The following is a 21,637-nucleotide window of genomic DNA, read 5'->3' as shown; positions in this document are numbered from 1 at the left end:
GGACAGTTGTTAAGTGGGTTTTGCCGCTTTTTATGACCTTTCTTGTCACAATTGTTAAATAAATCCCGTCAGTTGTTCACTTAGTGACACGGTTAAGTGAATCTGGCTTCCCCATTGACTGTGTTGGTCAGAAGGTCGCAAGAAGGGATCACATGACCCCGGGACACGGCAACCATCCTAAATGTGAGTCAATTGACAAGCGTGTGACCATGGGGATGACGCAATGGTCATAAGTGTGGAAAATAGTCATAAGTCACTTTTTTCATTGCCATTGTAACTTTGAACGGTGACTAAACGAATAGGACTTCCTGGTAGAGCCTTTTTAAAAACTAACCAGACTCAACATATCAAATTCTAACATATCAAAGAAATCCTTACAGCTTCAATCAGTTAGAACTATGAATAAGTGGAAGGTTGTGGCTGCACCAACACTGGAGGTTTTTAAGAAGAGACTGAAGAAATTGTATAAGGGTTTTCTTCTTGAGCAGGGGGTTGGACTAGAAGACCTCCAAGGTCCCTTCCAACCCTTTTATAATGACCTTTACAGACTTTGCATCTTTGCAGTGCAGGTCACTATAGGTAGTCGTCGACCTACGGCCATAATTGAGCCCAGAATTTATGTTGCTAAATGAGACATTTGTTGTGAGCTTTGGTCCAATTTACGACTTTTCACGCAACAGTTGTTAAGGGAATCACTGCAGTTGTTAAATTAGTAACATGGTTGTTAAGTGAATCTGGCTTCCCCATTGACTGTGTTGGTCAGAAGGTTCACAAGAAGGGATCACATGACCCCGGGACACTGCAACCATCCTAAATATGAGTCAATTGACAAGCGTGTGACCATGGGGATGATGCAATGGTCGTAAGTGTGGAAAATAGTCATAAGTCACTTTTCTCAGTGCCTTTGTAACTTTGCTCACTAAATGAACTGTTGTAAGTCAAGGACTAGCTGCATAATGCACAATGGCATGTTTTTTTAAAAAAATGATACCACTAAAGTGTGCACTCTGAACTCCTGTCCAAAATCTGTGAGTGTAATTTATGTCTGATGTTTTTGAAGCCAACCCTGTCCATCCTGTAGTAAAACACTGCCATATGGAGTTTTATTTATGAAATTGTTTATGAAACCTATTTATGTATTGCATCTATTTATTATTTATTTATTCTTAAAATGTATTTGCCTCCCATTCTCATCATGAGGCGACTCTGGGCAGCTTACAATTTAAAATCTACGTATTTCACCTTTTATTTGTTTGTTCATTAAGTGTATCCCCTTATTGCATTATTTACTTTTATTTATTAACTTTATATCACTAACATGCAACCCTGGGATGTCAGAACTTTGCAGATTCTTGGAAAATTGTTAAAACTCCTCCATAGCTTCCCTTTATTTAAATTAGTGTTTTTACTAACATTGATGTTTATTTAAAAAAAACTAATAGAAACTAAGAAAAGGTGAAGAAAGGAAAAACAAAATAGAAAAAGTAGAAAATAAGAAATATAGAATAGGGTGAGTAAAAGGGAAATATAAAAAGTCCCTGCTTGTTACAACACATATAAGCAATTTTAGTAATTTATAACTAATCATTTCTCTTAAACTACGAGGATCCTGTCTTCTCATATCCCATTCCATTATTCTTGATCAAACAAACCAATTATTTCCTTTTCCTTTAACATTCTTGATTTCTAGTCCTTTCAAACAAAGTCTTAAAATGTTTATTTTCATTTTTCCTTTGTTCCTTCTGACAAAATTCTTTAAAGCTTTAATAAGCTGCTTTTGGGAAATCCAATATAGGAAAATTATCCAGAGATTGGATAATCGGTTTGTGTATTATACATTGTTTGTTGTAACTTCAAACGGACAGTAAACAAATGCTTGTAACTCAGGGATTATCTGTACATACATACACACATACATAAACTTTAAACAAGGTCAGTTTCATATTTTCTTTCCTTTATGCTTGTAAGTTGTGCCTTGTCAATTTCTCTAAAATTACAAAGCAACAAAATTCTCCTTTCCATTTTACCTCATACGTATGTATAGCTAGTCCTCAACTTGCAACAGTTCGTTTAATGACCGTTCAAAGTTACAACAGCACTGAAAAAAGTGACTTAGGACCATTTTTCACACTTTGTAGCGATCCCCATGATCATTTGATCAAAATTCAGATGCTTGGCAACTGGTTCATACTTATGACTGTTGCTATGTCCCCAAGGTCATGTGATCACTTTTTACGATCTTCTGGTGAGCAAAGTCAATGGGACAACCCAATTCACTTAACAACAGTGTTACTAACTTAACAACCTCACTGATTCACTGAACCACCGTGGCAAGAACGGTCATAAAATAGCGTAAGTCTCACTTAACAACAGAAATTTTGGGCTCAATTGTGGTCGCAAGCTGATGACTACGTGTATAAAGCAATCTTAAAAACCTCATCATTTAAAATCTCCATTATGAGCTAGCAGAAACAGCAGCCTAATCTTTTAATCCTTTCATATGATATCCCAAAAATTAATTTCTTATCATCTTTTCTTCATCTCTTCCCAATTTGAATATCAAAGGTTATCTGACAGGGGAGATACCTTCATCACAAAAGCTTATCTAAAAAGGTAAAAAAAAGTCATCCCACCTTCGCTTCTTCCCATATCTTATCTATAAACCGATCTCATCATTCTGCCCTAGTTAAAAAAAAAGATAGATATTTAGAAGATATACTTCTTCTAAATGGCTAATACTTTTTTGTGGGCTCAGTCAGCATGCAAATTTTGAAAAAAGTGATTCAGTCCTATTAAAAAAAAATTGAGAGCAGCCACAACAAATAAAAAGTATACTTTATTACTTTGGTCTAAGTAGCTAATATGCTTTCACGGGCAGTCAAAATGCAAATTTTCCCAAAGCAAAAAAATAGAATTTAGTCCCAGTTTAAAAACGAAAATTAAAAAGCTGCTAGAAAAATAATAATATACATTTTAGTCTTGGTCTAAGTGGCTAATATGCTTTCGCGGGCAGTCAAAATGCACATTTTCCCAAAGCAAAAAAATAGAATTTAGTCCCAGTTTAAAAACGAAAATTAAAAAGCTGCTAGAAAAATAATAATATACATTTTAGTCTTGGTCTAAGTGGCTAATATGCTTTCGCGGGCAGTCAAAATGCACATTTTCCCAAAGCAAAAAAATAGAATTTAGTCCCAGTTTAAAAACGAAAATTAAAAAGCTGCTAGAAAAATAATAATATACATTTTAGTCTTGGTCTAAGTGGCTAATATGCTTTCGCGGGCAGTCAAAATGCACATTTTCCCAAAGCAAAAAAATAGAATTTAGTCCCAGTTTAAAAACGAAAATTAAAAAGCTGCTAGAAAAATAATAATATACATTTTAGTCTTGGTCTAAGTGGCTAATATGCTTTCGCGGGCAGTCAAAATGCACATTTTCCCAAAGCAAAAAAATAGAGTTTAGTCCCAGTTTAAAAACGAAAATTAAAAAGCTGCTAGAAAAATAATAATATACATTTTAGTCTTGGTCTAAGTGGCTAATATGCTTTCGCGGGCAGTCAAAATGCACATTTTCCCAAAGCAAAAAAATAGAATTTAGTCCCAGTTTAAAAACGAAAATTAAAAAGCTGCTAGAAAAATAATAATATACATTTTAGTCTTGGTCTAAGTGGCTAATATGCTTTCGCGGGCAGTCAAAATGCACATTTTCCCAAAGCAAAAAAATAGAATTTAGTCCCAGTTTAAAAACGAAAATTAAAAAGCTGCTAGAAAAATAATAATATACATTTTAGTCTTGGTCTAAGTGGCTAATATGCTTTCGCGGGCAGTCAAAATGCACATTTTCCCAAAGCAAAAAAATAGAATTTAGTCCCAGTTTAAAAACGAAAATTAAAAAGCTGCTAGAAAAATAATAATATACATTTTAGTCTTGGTCTAAGTGGCTAATATGCTTTCACGGGCAGTCAAAATGCACATTTTCCCAAAGCAAAAAAATAGAATTTAGTCCCAGTTTAAAAACGAAAATTAAAAAGCTGCTAGAAAAATAATAATATACATTTTAGTCTTGGTCTAAGTGGCTAATATGCTTTCGCGGGCAGTCAAAATGCACATTTTCCCAAAGCAAAAAAATAGAATTTAGTCCCAGTTTAAAAACGAAAATTAAAAAGCTGCTAGAAAAATAATAATATACATTTTAGTCTTGGTCTAAGTGGCTAATATGCTTTCGCGGGCAGTCAAAATGCACATTTTCCCAAAGCAAAAAAATAGAATTTAGTCCCAGTTTAAAAACGAAAATTAAAAAGCTGCTAGAAAAATAATAATATACATTTTAGTCTTGGTCTAAGTGGCTAATATGCTTTCACGGGCAGTCAAAATGCACATTTTCCCAAAGCAAAAAAATAGAATTTAGTCCCAGTTTAAAAACGAAAATTAAAAAGCTGCTAGAAAAATAATAATATACATTTTAGTCTTGGTCTAAGTGGCTAATATGCTTTCGCGGGCAGTCAAAATGCACATTTTCCCAAAGCAAAAAAATAGAATTTAGTCCCAGTTTAAAAACGAAAATTAAAAAGCTGCTAGAAAAATAATAATATACATTTTAGTCTTGGTCTAAGTGGCTAATATGCTTTCGCGGGCAGTCAAAATGCACATTTTCCCAAAGCAAAAAAATAGAATTTAGTCCCAGTTTAAAAACGAAAATTAAAAAGCTGCTAGAAAAATAATAATATACATTTTAGTCTTGGTCTAAGTGGCTAATATGCTTTCGCGGGCAGTCAAAATGCAAATTTTCCCAAAGCAAAAAAATAGAATTTAGTCCCAGTTTAAAAACGAAAATTAAAAAGCTGCTAGAAAAATAATAATATACATTTTAGTCTTGGTCTAAGTGGCTAATATGCTTTCGCGGGCAGTCAAAATGCACATTTTCCCAAAGCAAAAAAATAGAATTTAGTCCCAGTTTAAAAACGAAAATTAAAAAGCTGCTAGAAAAATAATAATATACATTTTAGTCTTGGTCTAAGTGGCTAATATGCTTTCGCGGGCAGTCAAAATGCACATTTTCCCAAAGCAAAAAAATAGAATTTAGTCCCAGTTTAAAAACGAAAATTAAAAAGCTGCTAGAAAAATAATAATATACATTTTAGTCTTGGTCTAAGTGGCTAATATGCTTTCGCGGGCAGTCAAAATGCACATTTTCCCAAAGCAAAAAAATAGAATTTAGTCCCAGTTTAAAAACGAAAATTAAAAAGCTGCTAGAAAAATAATAATATACATTTTAGTCTTGGTCTAAGTGGCTAATATGCTTTCGCGGGCAGTCAAAATGCACATTTTCCCAAAGCAAAAAAATAGAATTTAGTCCCAGTTTAAAAACGAAAATTAAAAAGCTGCTAGAAAAATAATAATATACATTTTAGTCTTGGTCTAAGTGGCTAATATGCTTTCGCGGGCAGTCAAAATGCACATTTTCCCAAAGCAAAAAAATAGAATTTAGTCCCAGTTTAAAAACGAAAATTAAAAAGCTGCTAGAAAAATAATAATATACATTTTAGTCTTGGTCTAAGTGGCTAATATGCTTTCGCGGGCAGTCAAAATGCACATTTTCCCAAAGCAAAAAAATAGAATTTAGTCCCAGTTTAAAAACGAAAATTAAAAAGCTGCTAGAAAAATAATAATATACATTTTAGTCTTGGTCTAAGTGGCTAATATGCTTTCGCGGGCAGTCAAAATGCACATTTTCCCAAAGCAAAAAAATAGAATTTAGTCCCAGTTTAAAAACGAAAATTAAAAAGCTGCTAGAAAAATAATAATATACATTTTAGTCTTGGTCTAAGTGGCTAATATGCTTTCGCGGGCAGTCAAAATGCACATTTTCCCAAAGCAAAAAAATAGAATTTAGTCCCAGTTTAAAAACGAAAATTAAAAAGCTGCTAGAAAAATAATAATATACATTTTAGTCTTGGTCTAAGTGGCTAATATGCTTTCGCGGGCAGTCAAAATGCACATTTTCCCAAAGCAAAAAAATAGAATTTAGTCCCAGTTTAAAAACGAAAATTAAAAAGCTGCTAGAAAAATAATAATATACATTTTAGTCTTGGTCTAAGTGGCTAATATGCTTTCGCGGGCAGTCAAAATGCACATTTTCCCAAAGCAAAAAAATAGAATTTAGTCCCAGTTTAAAAACGAAAATTAAAAAGCTGCTAGAAAAATAATAATATACATTTTAGTCTTGGTCTAAGTGGCTAATATGCTTTCGCGGGCAGTCAAAATGCACATTTTCCCAAAGCAAAAAAATAGAATTTAGTCCCAGTTTAAAAACGAAAATTAAAAAGCTGCTAGAAAAATAATAATATACATTTTAGTCTTGGTCTAAGTGGCTAATATGCTTTCGCGGGCAGTCAAAATGCACATTTTCCCAAAGCAAAAAAATAGAATTTAGTCCCAGTTTAAAAACGAAAATTAAAAAGCTGCTAGAAAAATAATAATATACATTTTAGTCTTGGTCTAAGTGGCTAATATGCTTTCGCGGGCAGTCAAAATGCACATTTTCCCAAAGCAAAAAAATAGAATTTAGTCCCAGTTTAAAAACGAAAATTAAAAAGCTGCTAGAAAAATAATAATATACATTTTAGTCTTGGTCTAAGTGGCTAATATGCTTTCGCGGGCAGTCAAAATGCACATTTTCCCAAAGCAAAAAAATAGAATTTAGTCCCAGTTTAAAAACGAAAATTAAAAAGCTGCTAGAAAAATAATAATATACATTTTAGTCTTGGTCTAAGTGGCTAATATGCTTTCGCGGGCAGTCAAAATGCACATTTTCCCAAAGCAAAAAAATAGAATTTAGTCCCAGTTTAAAAACGAAAATTAAAAAGCTGCTAGAAAAATAATAATATACATTTTAGTCTTGGTCTAAGTGGCTAATATGCTTTCGCGGGCAGTCAAAATGCACATTTTCCCAAAGCAAAAAAATAGAATTTAGTCCCAGTTTAAAAACGAAAATTAAAAAGCTGCTAGAAAAATAATAATATACATTTTAGTCTTGGTCTAAGTGGCTAATATGCTTTCGCGGGCAGTCAAAATGCAAATTTTCCCAAAGCAAAAAAATAGAATTTAGTCCCAGTTTAAAAACGAAAATTAAAAAGCTGCTAGAAAAATAATAATATACATTTTAGTCTTGGTCTAAGTGGCTAATATGCTTTCACGGGCAGTCAAAATGCACATTTTCCCAAAGCAAAAAAATAGAATTTAGTCCCAGTTTAAAAACGAAAATTAAAAAGCTGCTAGAAAAATAATAATATACATTTTAGTCTTGGTCTAAGTGGCTAATATGCTTTCGCGGGCAGTCAAAATGCAAATTTTCCCAAAGCAAAAAAATAGAATTTAGTCCCAGTTTAAAAACGAAAATTAAAAAGCTGCTAGAAAAATAATAATATACATTTTAGTCTTGGTCTAAGTGGCTAATATGCTTTCGCGGGCAGTCAAAATGCAAATTTTCCCAAAGCAAAAAAATAGAATTTAGTCCCAGTTTAAAAACGAAAATTAAAAAGCTGCTAGAAAAATAATAATATACATTTTAGTCTTGGTCTAAGTGGCTAATATGCTTTCGCGGGCAGTCAAAATGCAAATTTTCCCAAAGCAAAAAAATAGAATTTAGTCCCAGTTTAAAAACGAAAATTAAAAAGCTGCTAGAAAAATAATAATATACATTTTAGTCTTGGTCTAAGTGGCTAATATGCTTTCGCGGGCAGTCAAAATGCAAATTTTCCCAAAGCAAAAAAATAGAATTTAGTCCCAGTTTAAAGCAAAAATTAAAAGCTGCCAGAAAAAAAAATCATATATAGGTAATCCTCAATTTATGGCCACAATTGAGCCTAAAAGTTTATTTCGTTAAGTGAGATATTTGTTAAATGAGTTTTGCCCCATTTTACGACCTTCCTTGCCATAGTTGCTCAGTGAATCTGCAGTTGTTAAATTAGTAACATGGCTGTTAAGTGAATATGGCTTCCCCATTTGACTTTGCTTGTCAGAAGTTCGCAAAAGGAGATCACATGACCCCGGGAAACTGCATCCGTCATAAATGTGAGTCGGTGGTGAAGCATCTGAATGTAAATCATGTCACCATGGGGATGCTGCAACAGTCGTAAGTGTCCCTTTTTTCAGTGCCATTATGAAGGATCAGACGATGGAATGTACGAAGGAGGCCCTGGGGATCAGAGGAAGGGTCACATGTGGAGATAGGGTCCAGGTGTGGATGGAATGGACATGAGAGTCAGGAATATAAATTCTGATAAAACTTTTTCTTTGATCTTCATTTTGTTTTTGCCTTACAACAAACAGGTAAGAACTTTGCTCCTTCCCGTCTTCTCTCTTTGCAGGAGGGGGGTCACGGGGGAGTGGGGTTGCTGCCTCAGACAAAGAATTAAAACTGCTTTTACTTTTCTCTGCGGAAGGAGGGGGGGTCGCAGAGTGGAGTGGGGGTGCTGCCTTGAGACAAAACTGAAAATTGAGCCAACACAGTTCTAGGCGGCATAAACAGAGGGATGGAATCAAGATCATGTGAAGTGTTAATACCATTTTATAAGGCCTTGATAAGAACTGCATTCAGTTTTGACCGCCACGATGTAAAAAAGATGTGGAGACTCTAGAAAGAGTGCAGAGAAGAGCAACAAAGAGGATTAGGGGACTGGAGGCTAAAACATATGAAGAACGGTTGCAGGAACTGGGTATGTCTAGTTTGATGAAAAGAAGGACTAAGGGAGACATGATAGCAGTCTTCCAATATCTCAGGGGATGCCACAAAGAAGAGGGAGTCAAACTGTTCTCCAAGGCACCTGAGGGCAGAACAAGAAGCAATGGGTGGAAACTAAGCGGGAGAGAAGCAACTTAGAACTGAGGAGAAACTTCCTGACAGTGAGAACAATTAACCAGTGGAACAGAAGTTGCCTCCAGAAGTTGTGAATGCCCCAACACTGGAAGTCTTTAAGATGTTGGATAACCATTTGTCTGAAGTGGTCTAGGGTTTCCTGCCTAAGCAGGGGGTTAGACTAAAAGAACTGAAGGTCCCTTCCACTCTGTTATTCTATTCTATTCTAAAACTGTTTGTTCTTTTATTCTGCTCTGCAATAGGAAGGGTGGGGGGGGAACTGCACATTCGTAGCGAGACAGAAGTTTGCACCTGATGTGTTAGAAAACCACTAGCCAGGATATTAGGAACAAGAATAGCTCACTTATAAAAAAAAACCAAAAACCACATAGCTGGCACACTTTGCAAGATACCCATGACCTGGTGTGAAACAGGTGGTGTGACATTTAGCATGAGTGTTTAGGGGGTTGAAATCCAAATAGCTAATCAATATGATCTGTTATGCATGCATTATTAGGGGAAGGGCAAAGGGTTGAATGAGACCATCCCTTGACTATAAAAATTGCTGTAAGATTCTAATCTGGGCCCTTTGATAAGCTTTTAAAACCGGGTCCTTATATATTGCTACCGAAATAAAAGTATAATTCTGTATCACACCTTGTGTCTGGTGACTTATCGGCTTCGAAACCAAGCAGGAGCCAAATTTTGGGGACAATCGTTATAACTTCAGACGGCCACTAAATGAATGGTTGTAAGTCAAGGACTTCCCGTAAAAGGCCTTTTACGAGCCTTTTTAAAAACTAACCAGTAATACCAGTGGACTGTCTGGGGACGTAAGTTGGTAGCTCCCTTCAGGAAACTGTGAAACCTGGGGTATCTGCTGAGTGGTGTAGAGTAGTCTCTGGATAAGATGGTGGCCAAAGCAGCCGTCTGCCTCTGAAGGGTGTTAGGGGCAAGACCTTTGTCCAATTCATCCTGAAAGAAGTCAAGAATTTGTGGAATAGTTGCTGCAGTGGCGACAATTTGATGCGATAGACACCAGGATGAAAAGGCTGACCAGGTCGTGTCATATATATGCACCGTGGAGGGACGCCTGGATGGTGCAGATGACCTTGTCCGAGAAATTGTCTTGCCTCAGGAGGTCCCCCTCAAGTGCCAGATGGCCAACTGGAGCCATTGAGGGTCCGGGTGCTGAGATCTGTTCCTGAGGAATGCGCCAGCATTTAATCACTGACAGTTCGACAAGGTCGCGAACCAGGATCGTCTCGGCCAATGGAGTGCGACCAGCAGCACCTCGGCACCTTCCAGTAGGATCTTCTTGATCACCTGGGGAATGAGGTTGAGAGGCAGGAAGGCGTAAAGGAGATCTGGAGGCCAGCAGCATTGAAGGGCATACGCCCCTTCCACTCCGGGGCTCTGGAATCGTGAAAAGAACTGGGGGGGCTGCGTGTTCGACGGTAGCAGATGAGTCGTACAGGTCGGGATCAGAGATTCGCTGCGACTGCGGCCAGGAGCTTTGTGAATGACCTTGGAGCCGATGAGAAGCCGAATGGAAGGGCCCTGTACTGGTAATGATGGTCTGCAAACTGGAACCTCAAGAACTAGCGATGTGCTGGGTGAATGGGGACGTGCAGATACGCCTCCTTCAAGTCAATCGATGTCATGTGTTTTCCCTGCCTGATGCAACTCAAGATGGTCTGGAGCGATTGCATCTTGAAGCACCTGTACGCTAGGTGGATGTTGAGCTTCTTGAGATCCAGTATTGCTCTCACACACACACCGATGCTTTGGGGACCAGGAAGAGGATCGAGTAAACCCCCCTGCCTTCCTGACCCAGGGGGTACCTGCTCGATAGCCGCTACCTCCAGCAAATGTCTGATCTCCGCCTGCATCAGCTGGGACGATTTGGGAGTGGGAGAGCGGATGAAGGTTGGCGGAGGCATTGAAAGGAACTCTAGGGTCAGACCGTACCGAACGTGTTCCAAACCCAAGCATCCGTCGTTGTCTCCTCCCATTGGTCAGCATACAACTGTAGATGACCCCCGATGGGAGGGGACCGGTGACAGTCACCTAGTCCGCCGAAAGGAGCGGTTGGAATACCCTCCTCAGAAGGCTCTGCTGTTCCCCTGCTGCCTATTCTTGTCCCTGAACGAGGACCTCTCGTGGGAGCAGTCCTGCGACTGGGTGTAAGGTCTAGTGTATCCCCCAGAGGTAGAAGGGGCGTCTGCATTACGAAAGGGCTGCCTACAAAAAAACGGCTGCCCTTTCTGGTCTGCCTTTTTGGTAACTGCCGGCAAGAACTTGCGTTTATCCTTGGACTCAATTAAAACAGAGTCTAAGGCCTCCCCAAAAAGCTTGCCTCCCTTGAATGGAGCGCAAGCAAGCTTCCACTTTGCCTTCATGTCCGCCTGCCAGTGACAAAGCCACAGCAGGCAACGCGAGGTCACATTGAAGGCAAGGGCTCTAGCTGAGAATTTGGTGGCGTTAAGCGAAGCGTCGCCCAAGTACTCGACTGCTGCAATTTTTTTGTTGACATCTTGGTGCGACCTAACGTCGCCAGCCGGGAGATTGGACAGCAATTTGCGCAGCCAAAATAGGGCCGCCCTACCGAAGTAGGAAGAGGAGGAGGAAGCCTTCATGGCCCATGCTGTGGCTTTCTCCACCCTCTTATCCTCAGCTTTGAGTCCTTCAAGCAGGTCAGCTGGGAGGACCGAATTCGAGGTTAGGGCCACTATAGGGTCATCAACCTGGGGAAGCTTCAGGAGATCTTCCATGCCATCTTCCATAGAAGAAAGCATCTTGTCCACCCCACTGGGATTAGCCATGGAGCCCGGCTGGGCCCAATGACGTTGCATAATGTCCAGGAATAACTGTGGAGCAGGGACCAACTCCTGAGGAGGGGTGGTTTCCTTGAACAGCCCTGCCCCTAGATCCTGAGACCCAGCTGTTGTCTTATTGCCCTGTTCGGCAGAATTCTTATCAGATTGCGCAGGAAGCCACATCTGAATGTGGTTCAGAATGCGGCCACGCGGGCAATTGTGGGAGCCACTAGGTACTCCCACGTAACACCTCTCCTGCGCGGGCTGCACTGGCTACCTGTGGCTTTTCGGGTGCGTTTCAAGGTGCTGATTATCATCTTTAAAGCGCTCCATGGCACAGGACCTAGGTATTTGCGGGATTGTATCCTGCACCATACATCCCTTCGGCCGATCCGCTCTCACAGAGAGGGACTCCTCCGGGTGCCGTCCACTAGGCAGTGCCAGCGGGCGACGCCCAGGACCTGGGAGATCCCTAGAGGGGTTAGGGGAGAACCTAAAATCGCCCTCCTCCCCTACAGATGGAGATTCTTCTAGTGGAAGATTCCTCTATTATTTTACCATGCTGTTTCATTAGTGGGGTAATTGGGAGGGGGAACAGTAAGGAATAGAATTGTAGAATGTGTTGTTGTCAAAACATTCCTTTCTGGAAGCCCAAGGTCATCCTTTGTCTCCGCACCTCTGCACCTGCCTGGAACTAGGTGGGTAGAAATGCCAGCGTGGCAGACGAAGATTGGACCATGTGATGGACTTGTGGGTGTGGGGGCAAGGTTTTGAACTTTCAACTGGGTGGAAAACCCAGGAAGCTTTCAGATTCGGGTTTCCGCAGTTTGTACCAACATGATGTCTCTCTTATTAAATTGGAACTTTGATGAAAGCCTTGAACACTGATTTAATTCTGGATGATATTTGAAACACTGACATCATTTTTACTTGGTCACAAGCCCCATGAGCCGTCCCCCCTAAGCCAGAGGGTAGGAACGATGGCCCCTTTATGATTTCTAGACTCCCAGAATCCCAGTGCTGGCATGGCCGGCTCAGCAATTCTGGGAGTTGAAGTCCGCAAGTCATAAAAGGGGCATAGTTTCCCCACTCCTGCCTTAACCCTACTCAAAAGACCAATCCATCTTCATTCCTTATAATCAGCAATTTGTATATATTATTACATAGTATATGTGTTACTGGCAATATATGAGAAGCTGGCATTGCAAAGAATGCCTAGAAACCTAATGAAATGACTGTATTATTTTAATATGCTACTATTCTTTCCCCAGGCATTGTATATTATACCTAGGCATTATGCAGAATGACTAGAACTATTTAGGCAAAGTACGAAAACAAAGTCATAAAAAGGGTTGCAGTTATGGTTAGGGGTTAGATTAGGGCTAGAGATGAGGGTTAGTGGTTAGGTTACAGAGTCAGAAATTCAAAATAAAGTACAGGAGTTTTTTTACTAAACAAAAAACAAAAAATGAAAGAGAAAGACAAGTATTGACCTCTCTACAATACTATGCAACAAGGCTGGCTTGATTGGCATTTTAGCAGGAGAGTTTGATAGTTTACTGGTTTGCCTTTTGGCACTGCGTGCAACGCGGAGGAAATGTGCAAAATATTAAGCGGGCCATGCTTTGATGTCCCATTTTTTGGCATTCTACAGATGTCCTAGGCATAAAATGCCTAATTTCACACAATGGCAGTAATATATGTATATGTGTGTGATAGATGATAAAGATGGATGGGTGAATGGATGGATGGATAGAGGATGGAACAGATGGATGGATGGATGGATGTAAAGAGAGCGATAGATAGAGAGACAGACAGGCAGATATAGGATGGGTATGTGGATGGGTGAATAGAGGATGGATGGATAGATAGATAGATGATAGATATGGATGCATGGATGGAGAGAGATGATATGGATGGATGAACAAAAGAAGTGATGTATGGATGTAAAGAGAGGGATAGAGAGAGAGACAGACAGACAGATAGAGGGTGGGTGGGTGGGTGGATAGAGGATGGATAGATAGATGTTAACCATTTGGCCATGTTCAACTCTTGACAACTTTATAAACAGGTGCTTTCCATGCTATCCTGCACAGTTTCTTTCAGTTGTTCGCTAGCTATTCATCTTTGTTTCAGCTTTGTATCAAGCCAGCGAACAGGTGTTGGTGTGTGTGGGTGTGTACATATATATTATACATATACAGTGTGTGTGTGTTGTGTCACAACCCCTGGTATGTCCAAATATGGGAAGGAGATACTGCTTCCCTTTTCTGTCTATCGGCTCACCCTAGGAGCCATCCAGGCAGAAAGCTATTTTTTTATGTTGCCTTGTTACATTTGTGTTGCATTTGTGCTGATAAATAAATATATTTATCCCTCCCATATTTGGGCATACCAGGGATTATGACACAATACATACCTATTTCCCTGACTTAGCTGATAAAGGAGGAGACCCTGTGGCTCAGTGACTAATACAACTGCCTAATATGTAATACAGCCCAGGTTCAATTCCCAGTAAGGGGTATGGCTAGCTGATGAGAGCTAAATAGCTTGAAATAGATCTATACTAGTCTCCCTTTATTTATATAGTCTCATATAGTCAAGAGATGGTCTCATCCCTTTATTTATTTATCAGCACAAATGCAACATGCACACACACATATAAACATACACGTACATATTAGCAGACTCATCATTTACACAAAAAAATCCCTTTTTCTAGGCTGTTGCCTTATCCCAGGACTGCCTTTGGGGTTTCATCGGAGCAAGCATTCCAGAGGATTTCCCTGACCAAGATGTTTTCATTGCCCCTCATAGTCTAGAAACTGGTTGTAAAATGTTGGTGAAGCTTAAATAACAGTTCCTTACAGATACTAAATGTTATGGGGAAGGAGGATCCTTTGAACCAAGCCCCACCCAAACAAGCTGGTGATTTCAGAAACAAGCAGGAAAAACAGTATGCTTTAGGTGGAACAAAAGCAGAGTCAACAACCGCAAAGAAATCAAGAGTTATTAGCTCAATTTTCCAACCACATGAAGTCCTCAACATCAGAACACAATTGAGGCCAAAATGTCTGAAAGTTAGTAGCACGGTTGTTAAGTGAATCACTTTGCTGCCAGAAGGTTTCAAAAGGGAGTCACGTGACCTTCAGACCTAAAAGTCCAGGTTAGGTTCACAGAACATAGGACCCAGGGTTGAAAGGGACCTTGGAGGTCTTCTAATCCAACTCTCTGTTCAAGCAGGAGACCCTATATATACCATCCCAGACAAATGGCTGTCCGGTCTCTTCTCGAAAGCCTCCACTGTCAGAGGATTCACAACTTCTGGAGGCAATTAACTGTTCCACTAAACAACCTGAACAATTAACTGTTCGACTAATTAATTGTTCTCAATGTCAGGAAATTTGTCCTTAGTTCTAGGTTGCTTCTCTCCTTGATGAGTTTCCATCCGTTGCTTCTTGTCCTGCCCTCAGGTGCCTTGGAGAATAGAATCAAACATACAATACAATACAATAGCAGAGTTGGAAGGGATCTTGGAGGTCTTCTAGTCCAACCCCCTGCCTAGGCAGGAAACCCTATACCATTTCAGACAAATGGCATCTTCTTAAAGACTTCCAGTGTTGGGGCATTCACAACTTCTGGAGGCAACTTCTGTTCTAACTGTCAGGAAGTTTCTCCTCAGTTCTAGGTTGCTTCTCTCCTTGATTAGTTTCCACCCATTGCTTCTTGTTCTGCCCTCAGGTGCTTTGGAGAATAGCTTGACTCCCTCTTCTTTGTGGCAACCCCTGAGATATTGGAACACTGCTATCATGTCTCCCCTAGTCCTTCTTTTCATTAAACCAGACATGCCCAGTTGCTGCAACCGTTCTTCGTTGTATGTTTTAGCCTCCAGCTCCCTAATCATCTTTGCTGCTCTCCTCTGCACTCTTTCTAGAGCCTCAACATTTTTTTTGTGTATTATGGTCACCCAAACTGGATTCAGTACAGATCTCTTTGGAGGAAATCTAACAATGTGATCATTAAGAGTCAACAAAGTTTTGATGGTACATAATCAATCAACCAATCAATCAATCAATCAGCTCCCAGTTTGACATCATTTGGTCAATTTCATTGGCCTTGCAGCATGTTCTGGAAGAAATCCAAGGCAGCTTAGACACTAAACTGAATAATGTAGGGAAAATCAGTTCTTAGACGAGCCAAATCGATTATATCAAGTTGATATACAGAGATATAAGGCCAAAGTCTGTTGGTGGAACAATCCCATGGATTTGCATTGGGATTTTTTTTTTCTTCTGGGGGTCTAGCATTCACAAACTGCCCCCTCCCCTTGATTTAAGAGAAATGTCTCCTTCCTTGTTTTCTTGCCTTAGTCCAGGGGTGTCCAAACTTGGGAACTTTAAGACTTGTGGACTTCAACTCCCAGAATTCCCCAGCCAGCAGAGCTGGCTGGGGAATTCTGGGAGTTGAAGTCCACAAGTCTTAAAGTTCCCAAGTTTGGACACCCCTGCCTTAGTCCTACCATAGCTCTAGTCCCCTTGGGTTCTAGAATGAAGGAGAAATTTCCTGACAGTGAGAACAATTAACCAGTGGAACAGAAGTTGCCTTCAGAAGCTGTGAATGTTCCAATACTGGCATTTTTTAAGAAGATGTTGGACAGCCATTTGTCTGAAGTGGTGTAGGGTTTCCTGCCTCAGCAGGGGGTTGGACTAGAAGACCTTCAAGCTCCCTTCCAATCTATTATTCTGTTCTATTCCTATTCTAGTCAAGGTGCCAAAGTAGAAAGATCTTTCATCTCAACCCACACCAGAAGGTTGTTGTCGCTGTGAGAAAATAGGATAAGGAAGATGCGTTGGATATGTTTGCCACCTTGGCTTAATTGCAAAAATAATAAAAGCAGGCTATAAATAAATAAACAAACCAGGCAGAAAAAAGGAAACTGAGCTCACTTGCTTATAATCTGTTTATAATCTGCATACCACATTACAAAAAAGAGAAGTTGAGAGTTTGGAAAAAGTGCAGAGAAGAGCAACTAGGATGATTAAAGTTCTGGAGACTAAACCATATGAAGAAGGGCTGCAGGTTTTGGATTTGGCTAGTCTAGACAAAAGAAGGACTAGGCGGGACATGATAGCAGCATTCAGGTATTTGAGGGTCTGCCACAAAAGAAAAGGGAGTCAGCAAAGCAGCAGAGGGCAGGACAGTTTCCAAAGCAGCAGAGGGCAGGACAAGAATTACCGGATGGAAACTATCAGTGATCAAGGAGAGAAACAACCTGGAATTAAGGAGAAACTTCCTAACCACGAGAATAATTAACCAGTGGAAAAGCTTGCCTCCAGAGATTGTAGGTTCTCCATCACTGGAGACTTTTAAGAGGAGATTGGACAACCACTGAACTGAAATGGTACAGGGTCTCCTGCTTGAGCAAGAAGTTGGACTAGAAGACCTCTAAGGTCCCTTCCAACGGTATTCTATAAGATCATACATTGAGATCCTTTACGCATGCATATGCATGCAGTGCATCTATGAACACTAACTAGCAGTCAAAATAACAGAGTTGGAAGGGACCTTGGAGGTCTTCTAGTCCAACCCCCTGCTCAGGCAGGAAACCCTATACCACTTGGCAGGAATAGCCAACACTCCAGAAGACAGGCTTAAGATACAGAAGGATCTTGACAAACTTGAACATTGGGCACTATCTAATAAAACGAAATTCAATGGTGAAAAGAGTAAGGTTCTACATTTAGGCAACAAAAATGGAATGCACAGGTACAGTATAGGTGATACCTTGCTCAGTAGTAGTAACTGTGAAAGGGATCTTGGAGTCCTAGTGGACAACCATTTAAATAGGAGCCAGCCATGTGCAGCAGCTGCCAAAAAAGCCAACACAGTTCTAGGCTGCATCAACAGAGGGATAGAATCAAGATCACGTGAAGGGTTAATACCACTTTATAATGCCTTGGTAAGGCCACACTTGGAATACTGCATTTAGTTCTGGTCGCCACGATGTAAAAAAGATGTGGAGACTCTAGAAAGAGTGCAGAGAAGAGCAACAAAGAGGATTAGGGGACTGGAGACTAAAACATATGAAGAACGGTTGCAGGAACTGGGTATGTTTAGCTTAAGAGAAAGAAGGACTAGGGGAGACATGATAGCATTGTTCCAATATCTCAGAGGTTGCCACAAAGAAGAGGGAGTCAAACTATTCTCCAAGGCACCTGAGGGCAGGACAAGAAGCAATGGGTGGAAACTAATCAAGGAAAGAAGCAACTTAGAACTGAGGAGAAATTTCCTGACAGTGAGAACAATTAATCAGTGGAACAGAAGTTGCCTCCAGAAGTTGTGAATGCCCCAACACTGGAAGTCTTTAAGAAGATGTTGGATAGCCATCTGTCTGAAACGGCATAGGGTTTCCTGCCTAGGTAGGGGGTTGGACTAGAAGACCTCCAAGGTCCCTTCCAACTCTACTATTGTATTGCATTGTATTGTATTGTTTTTCAGATAGATAGTTATCTTATCTCTTTTTGAAAAGTCTGATGGAACACCCACAATGTCTGAAGGCAAGCTGCTCCTGTGATTAATTGTTCTATCTGGAAATTTCTACTTAGTTCTATGTTGCTTCTCTCCTCCAGTTTCCACCCATTGCTTCTTTTCCTGCCTTCAGGGGCTTTGGAGAAGAGCTTGACTCCCTCTCTTCTTTGTGGCAACCCCTCGAACACTGGAAGACTGCTATCATGTCACCCCTATTCAGAAGAGATGATGGAAATTCCTTAATTTCACAACATATTGGCAGATTTAACCATAGTTTCAACCGGGAAATGGTGAACATCCTAGACTTAGCCAAGTCCAAAAAATGTTAGAGAATTCCTGGAAGCTTGGCATTCAGACAACTCAGCCACCAGCAGGCACATAAACATCTTCATACCATTCAAAAGAGACCATCAGAAAGCCAAAAAGGAAACAAAAGGACCAAAACACTTCCTAAATCAAGATTCAGATGAGCCGAGATCAAGACCAACAATAACATTAGGGCAACAAACAAGACAAACAAACAAGAAACAACAATCTAATCAAGGAACCAAGATCATTTCCACCAATGCAGAGAGGACAAGCCACAGAGAGCAAATCTCACTCCCATCTAGCACTGATGATATTACCTAGTTGGTAATGAAATGTCTACGGGGGGGGGGCGGGGGGGGGACAACCAAGCTCAAAGAGCACCAAGGACTCTACAGTCCGTCTCTTTTTCCTCCTCCTCCTCCTCCTCCTCCTCCTCCTCCTCCTCCTCCTCCTCTCTGCAAACTTCACTCCCTTCTTGCAGACCCCAGAACATTTCAGACAAAGGGCTGTCAAATCTCTTCTTAAAAATCTCCAATGAGGGAGTACCCACAACTTCTGGCGGAAACCGTTTCAACATTTTTTTTTAATATCATGGTGACCAAAACTGAATGCAGTATTGCAAGTGTTGGCCTTACCAAGGCTTTATAAAGTGGTATTAACACTTCAGGTGATCTTGATTCTCTCCCTCTGTTGATGCAGCCTAGGACTGTGTTGGCTTTTTTGGTGGCTGTAGCACAACGCTGGCTCCTATTGAAATTATTGTCTCCTAGATCTCCAAGATCCTTCTCACTATAATTGAGCCAGGCGCTTGCGTTAATACCACTGGTATTAAAGTTGCTATGGGCACCAGCCACGGGAGGACATGTCTTCTGATTTTTCACTGCTCTGACTGGGCTGGCCCACCCCACTAAGTCATGGAAGGGGAAACTAGCTTATTGAAGAAACTACAATTGGCTGAGCTTGCATCCTGCAAATCCCATTATGGTTTAGCCCAAGGCCTAAACCCCCATCCCTTATCTCTCTGGGCTTGATTGTTTGTCTTGGCAAGAGGAAATGCGTAATTCAAATGCTCCTCTTCCCACATAAAGGCCTTGAAGTCTTCAGAGGATGAGATTAAATTTCAGGAGGGCAGGCTGAAAAATAATAGCCCCATGCCAGGAATACAGAGAAGACTTGGAGAGAGAAAGCAGGAAGTTTGGTCTAATAGTCAAGGCACCAGGCTGGAAAGCAGGAGAGTCTGAGTTCAAGTCCTGCCTTAGCTGGGTGACTTTGGGCCAGTCCCTCTTTCTCAGTCCAACTCACCTCGCAGGGTTGTTGTTGTGGGGGCAAAATAGGAGAAGTAAGGTGAATTAGATATGTTCCCTGCCTTGAGTTATTTTTAAAAATAATAAAGGCAACATACAAACAAACAAACCAAAAAGTTGTCCCAAGCTCCCCGATTGGGCGGGGGATAGACTAGAAGACCTCCAAGGTCCCTTCCAGCCTACGATTCTTTACATGCTCTGGAACGATCCCACTTTTGGGGGGGCCTTGCTTCAACTCAACCCAACTAGACACGTTGCCCAAAAAGTCACTGCCAGCCCAAACTGCTCCCCCACTTCCATGGAGATGACAATTCCACAGGTGCACACATCCCAGCGCGGCTGCTGTCCCAGTTTGTCCCGCTGGCAGGGAGAAATGGGACTTGTAGTCCGACCCAAGGAGGAAGCAGATGTGGTGGCGGCGGGGTGTTTCCACCCGAGCTTTCCAGCTGGAAGAGAAACGCGTCTTTCGGGTGCCAGAAGCGCCCCGTGCGCCTCTTCACAGGGACACCCCCAAAGTAGGCGAAAAACCCCCAAGGGAGGAAGTTTCAGCCCGAAATTGCAAAACTCGGCGAAGGGGAGGAGGGAGGGGGAAGGGTTGGGCTCCTCGGTCTGCCGCCCCCGCCCTTCCAGCAAAGATGTTTTTAAGAGTCCTTCCCTTCCCTTCCTGCCCATCCAAAGCAAACGCGGCTTTTAAATTACCAGCCGGCCATCGGGAGATTCCCCCTTCCCTCTCGCCATCACTCCTAGTGTCTCCCTCCTCCGTGGCCGTTTCCAGCTGGGGCTGATGGGAACTGTAGTTCCCCCCAGGGCAGCAGGGCGGCGGCGATCGGCCGGATCTTAAGGAGATCGCTCCTGTCCACCCACCCCCCATCACCCCAGCATCCTGGATCGCTCGGTTCTTTGGGCTCCTCTGGATCTAAGTGGGTCTGGGGTCTCTCCGCCTCCGGCAAGATACCCCAAGGCGCATCCTCCGCAGCCAATACCGACCCCCGCTCCGGCCTCGGTCGCCCAATCCGTCCATGTGGGAGAGGTGGAGAGGGGATCTGATCGGAGCCCTCCCCCACCCTCCTCTTCCACGATCACATCGCCCCTTCCCTTTTTTCCCCCCGCGCCGGTTGGGCGCTTCTTCCCAACTTTGCCAGGGCGAAGCGAACGCGGCTCCTGCCCTCTTTCCCTCTCCCGAGCTGGGAGACCCGGCGGCGGACGGGCTGTGCTTACCCCGCGGGGCTCCGGGAAGCGATGTTCCAGGCGAGCGATGAGGAGCCGAGCCTTCCCGGCCGGCCGAGTGGCGAATGGTGGTAGCGCTGCCCGCCGGTGCGCTTTTGAGAGGCGGCCCGAGTTTCGTTTTCGGGGCCTGGGCGCGCAGCTTGCTCGGAAATTACATCAGGCGCGGCTCCAGCCTGGGAGGAGGAGGAGGAGTGGGAGGGGCGGGCGGCCAGCTGTGCCCGCCCCCTGCTTCGCCCGGCCGGCCCCGCAGCGCCTCCGCCCGCCAGCAGCCCCCCTGGGACCCCCGAAGATCTCCCCACCCCGGGGGTCGAAAGCGGTGCGCCGGGAAGGAAAGGACCAGGGGGAGGAGAGGGAGGGACGGAAGTCGGTTGCCCCCCCCCCAACGCTTGGCCCAACTGGACCTGCCGCGCCCCCACCTCCAGCATCCCCCCTGCGCCCCCTCCCCAAAAATTCCCCCGAGGGGTCCGAAGTGAAGCGCAAAGAAGAAAAGGAGCAGGAGTGGGGGACGGGGGTGCATTCTGTTACCACCTGCCCTGCTTCGCCCCACCAGCAGCAGCTTCACTGCGACCCCCGGAAACCTCCCTCCTCTCCCGGGGG

The 21,637-nt window shown here is 42.2% G+C and overlaps 1 protein-coding gene across 2 annotated transcripts in view; it reads right to left on the bottom strand.

Annotated features, from left to right (window-relative positions):
- HELZ2 (helicase with zinc finger 2) overlaps positions 1 to 21,164 on the bottom strand; it is an 80,365-nt gene extending 59,201 nt beyond the window's left edge. Inside the window, exon 1 of one of the 2 annotated variants that reach the window (XM_081949681.1) lies at positions 21,032 to 21,164. The gene's annotated coding sequence lies outside the window, so the exon portion shown is untranslated. Of the gene's footprint in view, positions 1 to 20,512; positions 20,548 to 21,031 lie in introns of those variants that run through there. The other variant, XM_081949682.1, reaches the window with a different exon arrangement.
- Between the last annotated feature and the right edge of the window lie 473 nt (positions 21,165 to 21,637).

The sequence above is a fragment of the Natrix helvetica genome (genome assembly GCF_964273705.1).
Source record: "Natrix helvetica genome assembly, chromosome: 3".
Classification (NCBI taxonomy): Eukaryota; Metazoa; Chordata; class Lepidosauria; order Squamata; family Natricidae; genus Natrix; species Natrix helvetica.
This window is presented reverse-complemented; position numbering and strand designations above follow the sequence as displayed.